This window comes from Podarcis bocagei, assembly GCF_964188305.1.
Source record: "Podarcis bocagei genome assembly, chromosome: 6".
Classification (NCBI taxonomy): Eukaryota; Metazoa; Chordata; class Lepidosauria; order Squamata; family Lacertidae; genus Podarcis; species Podarcis bocagei.
The window spans coordinates 83151478-83166650 of NC_138130.1; the positions used below are offsets into that span (position 1 = coordinate 83151478).

The 15173-nt window shown below is 42.7% G+C and overlaps 1 long non-coding RNA gene across 1 annotated transcript in view; it reads right to left on the bottom strand.

Annotated features, from left to right (window-relative positions):
* LOC308589158 overlaps nt 1-14611 on the bottom strand; it is a 103004-nt gene extending 88393 nt beyond the window's left edge. The window contains exons 1-2 of the long non-coding RNA XR_014009110.1: nt 14261-14611; nt 1005-1112 (exon numbers count right to left, since the gene is read on the bottom strand). This is a non-coding gene — a long non-coding RNA (uncharacterized lncRNA). The remainder of the gene's footprint in view (nt 1-1004; nt 1113-14260) is intronic.
* Between the last annotated feature and the right edge of the window lie 562 nt (nt 14612-15173).

Sequence of the window (15173 nt, forward strand, 5' to 3'; positions counted from 1 at the left end):
TTTTGTGCCCCAGTTGGGAATCAAAGAGAAAATCTCTCAGGCTTCAGCTGCTTAAGAAGGCTTGACCTCTCTCTCCAAGACATTCACTGCATTGTCTCTCTCCACCCCCACTTTTTTTCCTTTTTCTTTTCGGGAACACACAAGGAGAAACAGAATAAGCAGAGTGGATGCAACAAAGCGAGGACAATGAGCAGAGCAGAACATACTCAATAAAGGAGGTGCAGTCTGAGGAGACCTCAAACAAAGCTCCTGGCTTTTATTCTCCTTACTACAGTTCAGTTGTTCTTAAGCAGGTTGCAGTTTTTATATGGACAGCAGCCAGTGTTTCTGGGACCCTTTACTATTGAGTCAAGCTGATACAAAACATATTAAAGCAGTCATCTTTCTTGTTTCCCTGTCTGGCTAGCTTTGTGGCTTTTAATGCTTCTCTACCAAGTTGCTGCTAACTGCATTTAGCTACACCCAGTGCTTTTTTCTGGGGGGACACAGGGGTACGTATACCCCTAAACATTTTGTGAATCTAGGTTTGGCCTCATTGAGGGGCAGTATTTCAATATGAGTAGGAAAATGAGAGTACCCCTAAACATTTTTTAAGAGGAAAAAGCACTGTCTCACCGCTAAAAAAAAAGGGACACATATTTGCACGGAATCTACTAATTTATATAGAGAGTTGCACATTTAGAAATAATAGTTGATGCCCCAATTAGTCATACTCAGAGTTTACTGAAATCAATTAACTTAAGCAACAATTCTGTTAATTTTGAGTATGACAATTGCATTTCAACCAATTACTCTAATGTAAACAATTCTTATCTCTTATTAATTTATAGAACACCTATATGCCAAAATAGCTTCTAAGCTGTTTAGAACTATTTGACCAATAATAAAAATGCACAATAGCATTCCATTGGGGCATTAAAACATTCTCAATTAAAATATGCAATAAAACAAAAAGCACAGCAAATAAAAGAATGAAATCAGAAATAGAAAACCATATATCTCACCATGGTGGAAAAGACAGTAACCAGCTTGTTCAAGTGCCCAGCGCTGATTGATCACTTCAAGGCCCCTGCTTTCCCTTCTCATGGTTATTTTTAATCGAGGTCTGCCATCTGTAAATAATGGCATATTTATTTATTTCCTTTCCTTTATATGCCACCTTTATTTTCCAAGGATCTCAAGGTGGTGTATATGTTTTTTCTTCCTCCCCATTTCCTCCTCACAACAACCCTGTAAGGTAGGTTAGGCTAAGAGATGGTTGCTGGCCCAAGGTCACCATCATGGCTGAGTGGGGGTTCAAACCCTGGTCTCCTAGGTCATAGTTCAGCACTCTAACCATTATTCCTAGTGCCCTCCAGATGTTGCTGGACTACAAGCCCTATTCCCTCTATTGGCATTGCTGGCTGGAGCTGCTGGGAATCAAAGTCACATCTCAAAGGCTACAGACCTCCCACCCTAGCCTTAAAGACTTGAATAGTGATGGGGAGCTGCTACTGCAATCCACCATATGCATGTTGCTATATGTCTGGAGTGGCTCATCATTGGAGCTTTAGGCTTTTGGTGGAGTGACTCCAGTTAGTCAAAGCTGGCATTCCAGCAACCTCCGAAGCACCAGAGATGAGCCAACATTTGGACACAGCATTAGCAACCCCTTGTGTTGCAAGCACTGTTGTGATACAAGCACAGTTGGGGGGCGGGGAAAGCTTATATTTTGGTCTTTGAACATTAAGATAAATTGCTCACACTTGTAAAAGCTGAGGACATGCAGCAGTTAGCCAGCTTTCTTTTCCTGCCAGCCACCAGTGTTGGTTACTTAGCATAAAGAGATCCAAAATCTTGCTTTCTCTGTTTAGCATGATCGTTGACAGTGCCTCTCAAAAGCCTCCATCTTTTTAAATTCTAAATCCCCCTCTGATTTCTTATTGTTAAGGGATTAATGGGAATAAAAGGCAAGCTCCACCTTTTCAATGCATTGGTATTGGCTCAGAACAGGAAGGGCAAGAGAAAAGGGGAGGGGAATCAGGATTTCAGTTTGCTTCTCTTTCTCTTTTCTAAATTCTGTAGTTAATGGCGTTGGCTTTAGAGTGTGCTTGGCCGGCAAGTTTGAATCTGGTTTTGGGGCACTCCTACCAGAATCTGTTTTGGAGGGGGGGCAGCAGGTCCCTCCTGAGGTTTTTGTGCAACACTCAGAGGATGCAGATTTCAAAAAGTAGGAGAGGCAAGCTAGTAGCCCATCCCTGCTGTGTTCTGTGGATTTGCCTTGTTTATTGCAGAGGTCTGTCTCTTTACCCCCCTGTCGCTTTAAGGCTCATCATCAGCTTTGTAGCATGAAGGATCCTGCCAGAGGTAGGTATGGCTTTTCGACTTTTCAGGATGCTGGTTTTGTAATGGGTGTCCCCTTTAGGGGTACTTTCTTCTCCCAAGAGGCATCATTTGCATGCAGTGGCACAAGAAGCCTTGGTGATGCAAGAAGTTCACCAGACCAGTGACAGACAGTGTGTACAAAGGACTGTGAGCTGTGGTGGTGGGTGACTTGAGCACCCCTCCAAGCTGTTAAAAGCAAAGCTCACACGGCAAGGAGCCCTGGTGGTGCTGGGTGGGGGAGGGGGCCGGTTGCTGTGGCAACGGAGGCCTTTGAAATGGCCTGCGCCTCAAACTTTACTCCACTCAGTTAACTTTCTGTCAGCTTCCCAAAACGGGCACAACCAAAAGGCGGTTCTCTCAACAACTTCTCAAAAACTTTTAGGAAAAGTTAAGAGAATTTCCCTCCAAAACACAACCAACCTCTTCAAGGGATATCACCACAGAGCTGTTAGTAGGCCGAGAGGGTCCTAAAGAGCTGTTGGCTTTGTTAGTTTACAAGTCATATTTTTTTCAGCCTTCAGCTCAGTCTTCCTGCTTAACTAATTAGGGAAGAGGATGAGGGATCATTTTTCCCTTGCATGCCCCTGCCTTCCTTAGAAGCCTTTGGCATTGTGTTTAGGAAACTATGCTGTTTAATCGGCAGGTTTCAAAAATGAAAAGCCCACAAAACCTGCTACGGGGGTGGCTATAGTGTGTGTAATGTGAGCAGGAGCTGAAGTGATTTAGAAATGGTTGAATGAGGGAGTGGGATCAGCTGAGGTTGAAACCAGCGGGAAAAGGAAGCTAAGAAGAGTCACAGAGTCATCATGGAAGAGATCTGGCCACTGTCGTTTTTGTGCAATATGTCGTTTGCAAGCAGCCCACTGGTAAGCAAAGCTTGTTCCTTCTAATCCAGTCTCCGTGGACCATTTCCAATCTTGCAAATACTGTGCTGGGCTCTGCGCCTGATATACCCGCTTCCGCTCCTAGGCAGGACAATGGCAGAATCTGGGTCCTGCTCAGAAGATGTCCTAGGCTTCTCAAACAATGTTTGAGAGAGTGGGACTGTGCATGCTTGCCCTGCATCCCAGCCATCCTGTCCTCTGCTGGCCTTCCTGTCAAATGTACATGGGCATCGTCAGGGCTCCCCCAGTGAACCACACCATGGATTTGTCAGGGCTTGCCCAAGACATTGTTCTGCCTGAGGCAGGAGCAAACCATTTCATGTGTGCAGAAACTGACTGGACTGCTGATTGAATGCTGCTTCAGCAACGGGATATGAGAAGCATCCATACCAAACGTTTAAAGTACATGACTTTTTCCTGAAGAATCTTGGAAGCTGCAGTTTTACCTACGGCAGAGCTATAATTCCCAGCATCCTTAACAAACTGCAGTTCCCAGGATTCTCTGGGGGCGGGGGGGGGGAGCCATGTGTTTTAAATGTGTGTGAAATGTATGGTGTAGATGTGACCTAAGTGCCCTTTGGTGCACCTGAGGGCAGCAGGCTAGTATGGCAGGCCACACAGCTCTGATCTCTAATGGAAAGGAATGGCTCAGGAGATATGGCTGGGTGCTGCCCCCGGGCATCTGGGGCAATTGCCTCTCTCTGCCTGGGTGACAATATTGTTCCAAGGATATTGTGTAGTGTTTGCTCCTCTAAGTATTCAAAGCTCCATGCTCCAGTGCGAACCTACTATGGTTGATCATGTAGCCAGATTTTTCTGAAAGAGGAAGAAGGGGCGAGGGACAGCCTCTCTACTTGCTGATTTTCCTGGCAGGGCAAAAAAGTTTGTGGGGCAGGGTTACCTGCTAAATTTTATATTACCTCTATTTAGTAATTTGGTATTTTTTTTTAGAAAACGTGCTTGATACCGGAAACAGTTTGGGGTGTGTGTGTTTGGAAAAAAGTTACTGTTATAAGCATTTAGCACAGCCTTTCTCAACCTGTGGGTCCCTAGATGTTGTTGAACTACAACTCCCATCACCCTTAGCTAGCAAAGCCAGAGCTCAGGGATGATGGGAGCTGTAGTCCAACAACATCTGGGGACCCACAGGTTGAGAACCACTGATTTTAGCACAGTTTTAGGAAGAACGTAAATCTTGGTATTGTGGATAGGGCCTGACATTTAGGACTTGTGGCTTCTTGAAATGCCATAAGAGCTAGCTGCTTTGCATACTGTTGCCACAAACAAGGATTTTGTGGCACATGAGCTGTAGTTGTACAGTTGTACAGAAACAAGCGGTCACAGATGGGAAGTCCCTCTCTCAAACACTAACAGATTTCAGGCAGCCACCACAATCATGTGCACTTGTCACTAGGTCAGAGGTACCAATGCTTCTGAACTACCAGTTGCTGGAAATGGCGGGAGGGGAGAATGCTCTTATGCTCAGGTCCTCTTTGCTGGTTTCCCACAGGTACATATCTGGTTGGCCCCTGTGAGAACAGGATGTTGGACTAGATGGGCCATGTTCTGAGGTATGGACTATTGGAAAAGGGGTCACAGCTTGGTGGTGGAGCATCTACTTTGCACACAGATGGTCTCAGCTTCAGACTCCAGGTACGACTGGGAGAGACCCTTGTATGAAGCCCTGGAGACCTGCTGCTACCCACTGTATACAATGGACCAATGGGCTGACAGCTGATATAAGACAGCTCCCTATGTTCCTATGTAGGAACATAGATTGATTCACTACAAGTGCAATGCTGCTCTCTGATCAAAGAGTTAACTCATGAACCAATTAAGCTCAGACCACAGGAGGCTGTGAGGTGAGGATTCAGTGGGAAACATTAGCAGCCCAAATCCATATACATGCACTTGGGATGGGAGAGATCTCACAGAGTAAACATGGGTTGAATGGAATAGACATTATCTCCCAGTTCCACATTTGCACAACAAACCACACAAAAGCTTGAGTGACAATTTTTTTGACTACATTTTGCTTAGGCTTCTGCCAGCTTATGCCCTTCTGCAGTAGTCTCACGTTCCACCCTGTTGAATCCTGTTTGTTTTATTTTATTTCGACATGCTTATCCTGCCCAATCTGTCACCTCTGGGCATCTCACACATGAAAAAAATATAATACAATAATAAAAGTAAGAGAATCATTATATAAAAGCAGCACAAAATTAGCAAAAGCCGTGAGAAAAACGTACAATAGCAAAAAATAAAAAATCAGTGTAACAGTGCTAATAAATATGTACACATAGAATAGTAGAGTTGAAAGGCACACCAAGGGTCATCTAGACCAACTCCTGCAATATATATATAAAAGGGAAATAGAATAGCTTTATGTCCTCAGATATCTTGCATTGTAATGATATAATGCCCAAAGGAAGAGGATAATGTTTAGAAGAAATATATAAAAATTACCGTATTTATATATGAAAAGGCCTAGTGAACGCTTTTAATTTACTTGAACCCTACTGAGGCCTGTTTGTGTGGCGTGCAGGAAGTTAGGCTGCCAAAGGGATGTCTAATTATCAGGCCAGCTAGTCCAAAGCACCTGCTCTTCTGTGCTTTTTACATTACAAAGTAATCAGAACATTGGCGCCTTCCATCACTGCAAAACAAAAAGCATCTTGAAGCAGTTTTGATGGAAAGTGACACAACCTATTACAAACATCAGTAGCCATAAGGTAAGAAATCTTATTGTGCAATTGGAAACAAATCTTCAACTGATTTTCAGGAAAACAAAATGAGACCTAGTTAAATGAAAAAGAGAGTAATCCCAGTGTCTCTCTGTGTGCGTGCTTTTTTTAAATTATTTTTTTAAGAATACAAAGAGGGATTGGTTTTCAATTCTTCAGGTTGTAAGGGGGACCACTAAACCATCAAAAAAAGAGAGGGCAAAGGAGCGGGCGGATTTGCAAAACAACAACGGCCATCTTGTATTCATTTATGTCTGTAGGTGCTAATTCAGAAATAATTACTTCAGTTTAAATAGAATGTAATACAGAGCTTTCCTGGTGGTTGTGTGCCTGCACTGTCTGCTGTCCAGCTTAAAATTGTGGTTCTTTAACTTTAAATGGGATTTGGACTGGACAGAGCCCTTCAAACAGAGTACCAGCCTCTGTAAAGTGACAACTCTATGTGAAGGAGACTTGTTTTCTAGATGAGCCTACCTAATTTACAGTTTTCGAAACAAGGTGCAAGCTGAAACATAACCACCCTTCAAAATTCACTCTTCTCCAGATATTGTGATGCATTGCTCCAGCTAAGTAATATGTACAAAAATGCATAACTAAAGTGTGCTGAAAATGCATTATGTACAGCTGAAAATAACATACAAAAACGCTTCATATTACGGCATGTTGCTTTGCAAAATTGTTTATATGCGGCAAAATTGAACAGAAAAATGCATATTAGAAGAAATTTGCAGTAAAGTGTTGATGAATATTCATGAGGACTTAAAAAAATGCAAACTGATGTGGTAGTATGGAAAATTAAACTTAAGGTTGGCAAAATGAGAAAGAGAAACTGAGAGAAACCAAAACTGACAGATCTGCTCATTCCCATAGTGGTCCCCTCCCCTCCTTATTTATGGGGCATTGTTTATCCTGCATCTCTGTAGCAGCAAAGCTCAAGTTTCACAGCTGTGCTTAAGCCTGGGAACCGAGGCAGGATACCTTTGGTAATACAAAAACTATTCTGGTGTTGCACTTTGTTGCCCCTGGATGTTGAGCTTTGTGGTTTGGTCAGAAACATCCCTTTGTTCTTGGTGTCCTTCCCCTGCCACCGTTGTTTCCCATTCCATAAATAACCAGACATTTTGCAGTTTGGAAAGTGATAGGTAAATGGACTGAAAAGCATAGGATGGATGAGTGATTAATGCGAAGATGTGTAAACACCTGCAAGCAAATCAAGGTGAATGCAGGATGAATGTTCTTTGCTGAATAAATTGGAATGAATGCTCAATAAGTACCAAACATAGTGTAACCACCGCATAAGCATTGTGCAAGCAAATCAGGATGGATGCTGAATAATAAAGGTACTCTGGAGGGGCCCTGTGTTTGTTGCTCTTTAAGGTTAACCCCCCACACACACACCTTGGTGCCACAGCTGTGTGGCATTCCTTTTCACTGGCAATGTTGCTAACTGTTTTTTAATAGATTAATCTCCAGTTGATCTCTATATATTTAATGAACATTACTAATAACCCAAAAGTGCAGTAGCATGATATTTACATCGTACCATATAAAAAGCAAACTGAAAAACTGACCACAGACTGCTATCTTCTGTGCCCAGTATTTGCTTTTTCTCTCATGCAGCTGTGATGCAGAATCACATGGACTGAGAAAGCCATAGGCAGCATATCCTGGTAAGTGAACACTATGGATTTGTGCTCCTGGTAATAGTGGAACCCAGTTCCCAGGCTATTGGTGTCAGGGGTACCAATTTGAATAAAATATTATGGGGGTGCAGGTAAGTCCCGCCCTACATAATTAATCACATGGTGCAGTGTACACACACCATTTGAATGGGAATGCCCATCAACTTCGCACAGGCCCAGCCCCCTCAAATATTTTATTGTGGGGGCCGAAGCCCCAACAGCCCCTAGGAGTTGGTTCCTTCACAATGTTATCTTCAAAACAGCTGTATCTTTGAAGTAGGTTAGTTTTGAGAGGCAAGCAACTGGCATAAATCTTATACTAAGCTACCTTACAGGGATCACCAAGTATGCTTTGTGGATTTGAACTGAGTATTCCTAGTATAAGGGCACTTCCATTCAACCTGTTCATTGAGCATTCATCCTGATTTGTTTGCAGGGAGGTACATGGCTGTTGTGTCAAAACAAGTGTTACCCCCAGGTTGCAAGAAGAACATTATTGGTGCAAGTGGTTAGCCTCCCCTAGGGTGCCAAATAGCCTGCACTAGCTCTGAAGCTACTGACTTGTCCACTCATTCACCTGATCCCTCATTTTGCTGTTCGCTCACTCAAGGTAGCACCATGGGTGCCCTTGAGAGGACAAGAAGCCAACAGAAAACAACCCCTCTGGAGGTGATCTGTGTCATTTTATTACACACAGAGGAAACTACAAACCTATCTGTGGAGAAATGCTGTGTATAGGGCTGTCTAAATTTCATGCTTTGAAAAAGATTTTCATGGCTTCTGTTGATGTCAGAGTGTAATTGTCAAAGTTCAAGGCCTTGTGCTGTTTCTATGTTGCAGGCCTAGCTACTTGCCTTGGTGGTAGAAAGCAGAGACAGACAGACAGACAAATGGTCACTGCTAATATTTATATCCCGCACTTCCCAGTAAATTTCCCCATCATTTTCTTTACTTCAAAAGTTTTGATCTTTTGGGGGAAGTGGATTTGTTGTGCAATACCTGTCAATCGGCTATAACTGCACAACCTGAATTTGTGGCTGAATTCCACTCCAAAATACCAACTGCCCATAGTCCCAAGGTTCTTCCCACCATGCTCCACTAGCAGAATGATGTGTATTCATATTCAGTTATAAGCGCCAATCTTGGTGCCCCACTGTGAAATACTTATGCTCCTAGCTGAAGGTTCTCAAGGTCAAAAATGCCCTTTTATGCCTCGGAATACCAGTTGTGGGGAACTGCAGATGGGCAGAGTGCTATTGCACTCATGCCCTGCTTGCAGACTTCCTACAAGCATCTGGTGACCAATGTGAGAACAGGATGCTTGGCTAGATGGGCCAATGGCTTGATCCAGCAACCTCGTCTTATGTTCTTACATTACATTGCAATCTGTAAATAAATTACCAACAATTTCAAAGGAGACGTCCTTTAAGGCTGCAGCCCTAAATACAGTTACTGGAAAGTAAGCATCAGTGGACACAATGGGGTTTACTTCCGACTACACTATTAAAGTTCTGCAGTAATATTGGGAAGTATTTTTCATTAGCTTGGGTTTTACTGTCATGGCTGATCAGTTTACCACTGGGTGCCTCTTTACGTCATTACTTCTTAAGCAAGACAAATATACACAAATGCCTCTTTTAGTGAGCCAGCCATTAAAAGAGGGGATTTTGTTTTGCATCCTTAAAGTCACTTTCTTCTGCACAAGGCTGCAGAGCTGTGTTGTGACACAAGACCTTTGTTCCAAGCTATTAAAAACTTTCTTTCAGTGCTAATTGCTAAATTCTGGCTCTCTGACAGGTTTCTCCCACCACACCCCAGCTTCAAATGTGTCAATTGTAAATTGTAGAGCCCACAATGAGTTTTTTCTTTAAAAAAGCTTCCTGTTTGGAAGAATGAATATCATATTGTTCAGAATTTATCTGCCACACAAACATACATTTTAGTGGTGAATGATTGCACTCAATATTTGATTATATTTCAAATATAGGTAACCTCAATTGCAGATAAAGATTGGATTTCATAGGGCTTCCCTTTTTTTAATCTCACCTGTCATGCACACATTCAGAAAGATTTTGGATGCTAATTCAAGGGTGGGAAACCTCAGGCCTTGGAGCCAAATATAGCCTTCCAGGCACTTCTGTCCAGTCCTCGGACTCTCCCAAAGCCCCACCCCTCACTGGTCTCAAAGGTGGATTTAGGGGCAGTGTGACCAGTTTCCCTGCACAGGGTGCCAAGCCAAGGGGTTGCCTTCCTGCCTCCTTTCCAAAGCCTAGTAAGCTCTTGCTTTGGAAAGGAGGTGTGAGAGGTCTCAGAGTCCTGTAGCCAAAACTAAAAGTAGTAGTAGTAGTAGTAGTAGTAGTAGTAGTAGTAGTAATAATAATAATAATAATAATAATAATAATAATAATAATAATAATAATTTATTTATACCCTACCCATCTGGCTGGGTTTCCCCAGCCACTCTGGGCGGCTTCCAGCAGAATATTAAAATACAATGATTCATCAAATATTAAAAGCTTCCCTAAACAGGGCTGCCTTCAGATGTCTTCTAAAAGTCTGATAGTTGTTTATTTATTTACAAGTAACAAGGTGACAAGTTACTAGTGACTAGTAGCAAGGGCCCAGTGAGGAATGTAAGATCTCTGTGTTCTGTTCAACAATATGCTTGTTGCCATATACATGCCCTTCCTCCAAACACACCAAACCTGACTCATCATATCAACAGGCATTCCCCTAGTTTATTCAGAACAGATAGCATGGTAAATGATGCAGTTGCTTCCCAGGGATTCAAAGCAAATATTGGTTCAGCACAAATACATCTCCCTCTTATTTACTTAATCTAGCATATGTTTTGCGCTCCTCCTCCCTTGATTAAACATGCGCTGATTGCCAAGGAAAGGCAAGCTTCCTAGAGCAAATGTGTTAAACCATTTGAATTCTAGTATGCTACCTAATTACTCTGTGTTACTTACAAGTATGGCTGTTCAGTCTGAGAGACAGGTGGAGAGTAAATGGGATGTAAGAGATTTAGTAGATTGTTTAGTATATAAATACTGTGATGCTCTCTGTGGTAATGAAAATGGTTTTCTGTTGTGAAAGCAATATTGTTCATCTATATCTTCCTCTGGAGTCTGATCATAGCAATTAGAAATCAGGAACCTTTTTTTTAACCTTTTACATTGCTAATACAAAAACATACATGAAATAAAAGAACAGAAAGAAAAGAAGAAAACAGTACAATTTTTATTAATTTAACAGTACAAAAGAAAAATACAGGACTTTTTTCATTTTGTGTGTGTGTGTGTATTTTTTCAAAGCTACCTTAATTCTTTTAGAATTAAATGAATCAAATACATAGCATCAGAGCACCCACAGCAAGGAGTGTGGGTTTCTGTTTTCTTTTGCATTCTCACTACAATGTATAATATAAATAATCAATTTCTTGATAAAATGGTTGTAATCCCGAAATCAGGAACTTTTGAAACGTAGTTAGTAACCAGTTTTAAAACACACATACAGAGCCGGTCTTAGATAAAAATGCACTTATGAATGGTGTTGACTGAAATATGATTATTAAAATCATATTTCAATATTAAGATAGGATAATGTTGATTATTCAAAAGGCGTATTCTGTTGCTTATTTGGAGTCCTAGTCTCCATTTAAAACACCTAATTTCCTTCTTCCCAAGTTGTGAAATGCTCCTCTTTTACAAACATGTGATTTGATGATTAATGAAGTAGTAATAAGCACACGGGTGGTGCTGTGGGTTAAACCACAGAACCTAGGACTTGTCGATCAGAAGGTCGGCGGTTCGAATCCCCGCGACGGGGTGAGCTCCCATTGCTCGGTCCCTTCTCCTGACAACCTAGCAGTTCGAAAGCACCTCAAAGTGCAAGTAGATAAATAGGTACCGCTCCGGCGGGAAGGTAAAGAGCATTTCCGTGCGCTGCTGTGGTTTGCCAGAAGCGGCTTAGTCATGCTGGCCACATGACCCAGAAGCTGTATGCTGGCTCCCTCGGCCAGTAAAGCGAGATGAGCACCGCAACCCCAGAGTCGGCAACGACTGGACCTAATGGTCAGGGGTCCCTTTACCTTTACCTTTAATAAGGATTTGACCTTTTTTGTTTTGTTTTACTCGAATTTCAACTACTTTTCAAGATGAATCCAGAGTTTAATTAGTAAACTTTTAGAAATCTGTCTGAATTTTTGCTTGACTCTATTAGCTGTGACAGTTCAAACAACAACAACTACTACTACTACAACAACCCCTTTGCATGAAAGCAGATGGCTCAGTGCACAGATGCTAGGAGACAGGGAAGAAGAATTAGAGCCTGCATCTGGTTAAATATTTGCAGACAAAAAACACCTGACGTGTGTCAGCACACTGTTCAGGCTGTCAAACCAAAGGGGCTTAGCCCTCATGAACATGAGTCCATGCAATGAAAATTAAAAAACAAAACAAGCGGGTCAAGGGGTGAGGATGGATGTACAACTCTTTCCCCCCCCCCCCCCAGTCTTACTGGTGCTAATAGCTTGGATTGAACTTAAAAAGTTGTGTTGCTTCAGAACAAGAAAATCCTTAATAAAAACAGTTCAGAAAGTCATCATTTAAACAAATTCTAATTAATTTAAAGTAGGGGGTGTTATATCCCATTATCTGTAATTTGTTCCCTCGGCTTGTGTTGAGGGAGCAAATTAAAGTGGGAGGTTGTGGATTCCCCTTCATTGGAGATTTTTGAGCAGAGGCTGGATGGCCATCTGTCTTGGATGTTTTAGTTGGGATTCCTGCATTGCAGGGTATTGGATGTGATGACCCTCAGGGTCCTTTCCAGCTCTACAATTCTGTGATGACTGTTAATGCTCTTACATGCCTTTAGCAACTTGAACTTCAAGATCCAACAGTATCCTTCTGTTCTTTCATATTAGTGATTTCCCTTGCCTGACAGCAATTTCAGAAGTTTGTGGGAGGGATGGAACTTTTTTTTTTTTAACCATGGATGGAGACCCCCATCAGCCCTGCTTGCCCACCCATTGCCTTCTAAGTTTCCTACACTCCATCTGCACTTTTGAACTGAGGATCACAAATAAATTAAAGGGAAGCCATTCGTTCCTCTTTCTATGGGCTCAGCTCAGGACGTATATCAACTAAGTCAATTGACTGTATTAATGTTAGTTTTCCCCATCCCCCCTTATTAGTTTTACTGATTCAATTATTTTCCCCCAATTCATTTTGCTGATAGTAATGTTCGTCTAAAGTTTAATTGTAATGCATAATGTATGTTGAATTAGCTTTTGCTAGTTTTAAGCTCCAGGAAAGAAATATTTTGCCTTCTGAGATGAAATCATGTTCAGCTAATTGAAGGTTTTTCTCACTTCATTTAGCTGTTAAACCCTAGCATATGGGCTTTGATCGGCTTTCATATTCAGACAGGCTGGTGGAGGGAGGGGAGAGTGCAAGGGGAGTACAGTAAGAGAGATGCATCACACAAATCTAGATAGTATGCTCTGTAATGTGAGCTAAATGCTATGTAAGCACCACTGAAATCAGCAAACCATCACCTAACTCCCCTCTCCGAAATTTGCTTTGCTTACCATCTAGCCTGATAAATACTTCTGGAGAACTCAAAATATTGCATACTACTTCGTGATAGTTGGGTTGTCCTAACAGAGGTATTGTCCTGATACGGATTTTGGGGTTGCTGTTTTTTTACTTATAGACCACATGGTTACCTTTTACTTTTGAAATGAGTGAGATATGTTTAGCCACATAGGATGCTGCCTTATACTGAGCCAGACCATTAATCCAGCTATCTTAGAATAATCTGACTCTAAACTGACCAACAGCATCTTTCCCAAGTTCCAAGCAGGAGTTATTCTTACGCCCACCTGAAGATGCTGGAGATTGCACCTTGGAGCGCCTGCATGTAAAACAGATGCTCTGCCACTGAGCTGTGGCATTTCTGCTTCTAATGTTTGCTTCAGAGTAATCATAGATGGCATCAAACGACACGTATATTGTTTTCATACGTTAATAGAGAAGAACTGTGGCACTTGCACTGTCCAGCGGATTAACTATTAAATAGGTTTCACTGAATTTGCTAATGAAAAGTAAATTTTGAATTTAAAGTGCTAGTTCTAACCTTTAAAACCCTAGGCAAGCCTTCGCCAACTGAGCTGTGCTAACTGGGGCTGATGGAAGTTGTAGTCCAAAACATTTGGAGGACACCAGATTGAAGTCAGCCTTAAATAGCTTGGGGCAAGCGTGGAAGACCACCGGGGGCAGTGTGTCCTGTTTCACTGCTTGAGGTGAAATGGGAAGTCCTGACCTGCCGCTGATTTGGGGTGAGATCACACTAATATTGCAGAAGATGTCATGCATGACTTCAGCGAGATCTTGATGGAAATTGTCGCAATCTCACCCAAAATCAGCACCGATACCAGCACTGCTTCTCTGTCAGTAGTGGGGCAGGCAGGGCACCCATGGGAGCACTGCCCTGGGGCCTCTCGCTGCCTGAGTTGGCAGCCTCACCCTGCCTAATAGCTGTGCCGGCCCTGAAGACCACACCTCCCATATGATGTACCTACCAAAGCTTTGAATCTTCGAGGTCCCTGCTCTGAGGACCTTTGCTGAACGAAGTGAGATGGGTGTCCACATCCGAACAGTGATGGGTAATTGCTGGTTGTAGCACATGCTTCTCTCTTGCTTCTTGCTCCTAAAGACATGATGATGTTTGCTGCCCAAGTACTGGCACAGAGAGCAGGGAGTCCCCTTTTCTGAATCACTGTGACGAGGTTCTTTTTTTCCAAAATCTAGCAAGGCAAAATCCTTCTCAGTTACTCTCATAATGCTTCTGGGGAAACCGTCAAGTCCTGAGGGAAATTCTCTTCTTGGTACAGAGTAACCCAGCAAGAGCAAACATGTGCGCTGGCTGCACCAGGTGGCGGCCAGGTCAACTTACAAGCATTTGTACCAGAGACTAGATTGGCTGTGCTGCTATGACCTTGATTCTTCCAGTGCACTGAAAACTAAGCATGACAGATGAGCATAACCCGTACACTCATGCAGGCATGCTTTTGCTATTGAGAATATACAGAGCCTAGGGCTTGCCAATCAGAAGGTTGGTGGTTCGAATCCCCATGACGGGGTGACCTCCCGTTGTTCGGTCCCTGCTCCTGCCCACCTAGCAGTTCGAAAGCACGTCGAAGTGCAAGTAGATAAATAGGTACCACTCCAGTGGGAAGGTAAACGGCGTTTCCGTGCGCTGCTCTGGTTCGCCAGAAGCGGCTTAGTCATGCTGGCCACGTGACCCGGAAGCTGTCTGGACAAGCGCCGGCTCTCTTGGCCAGTAAAGTGAGATGAACGCTGCAACCCCAGAGTCGTCCGCGACTGGACTTAACGGTCAGGGGTCCCTTTACCTTTACCTTTACTTTTTGAAGTTAGCTTCCTGCTGTCTTGGGGCAATAGATGCAACAGTAGGAAAGAAACGGTAACTTTCAA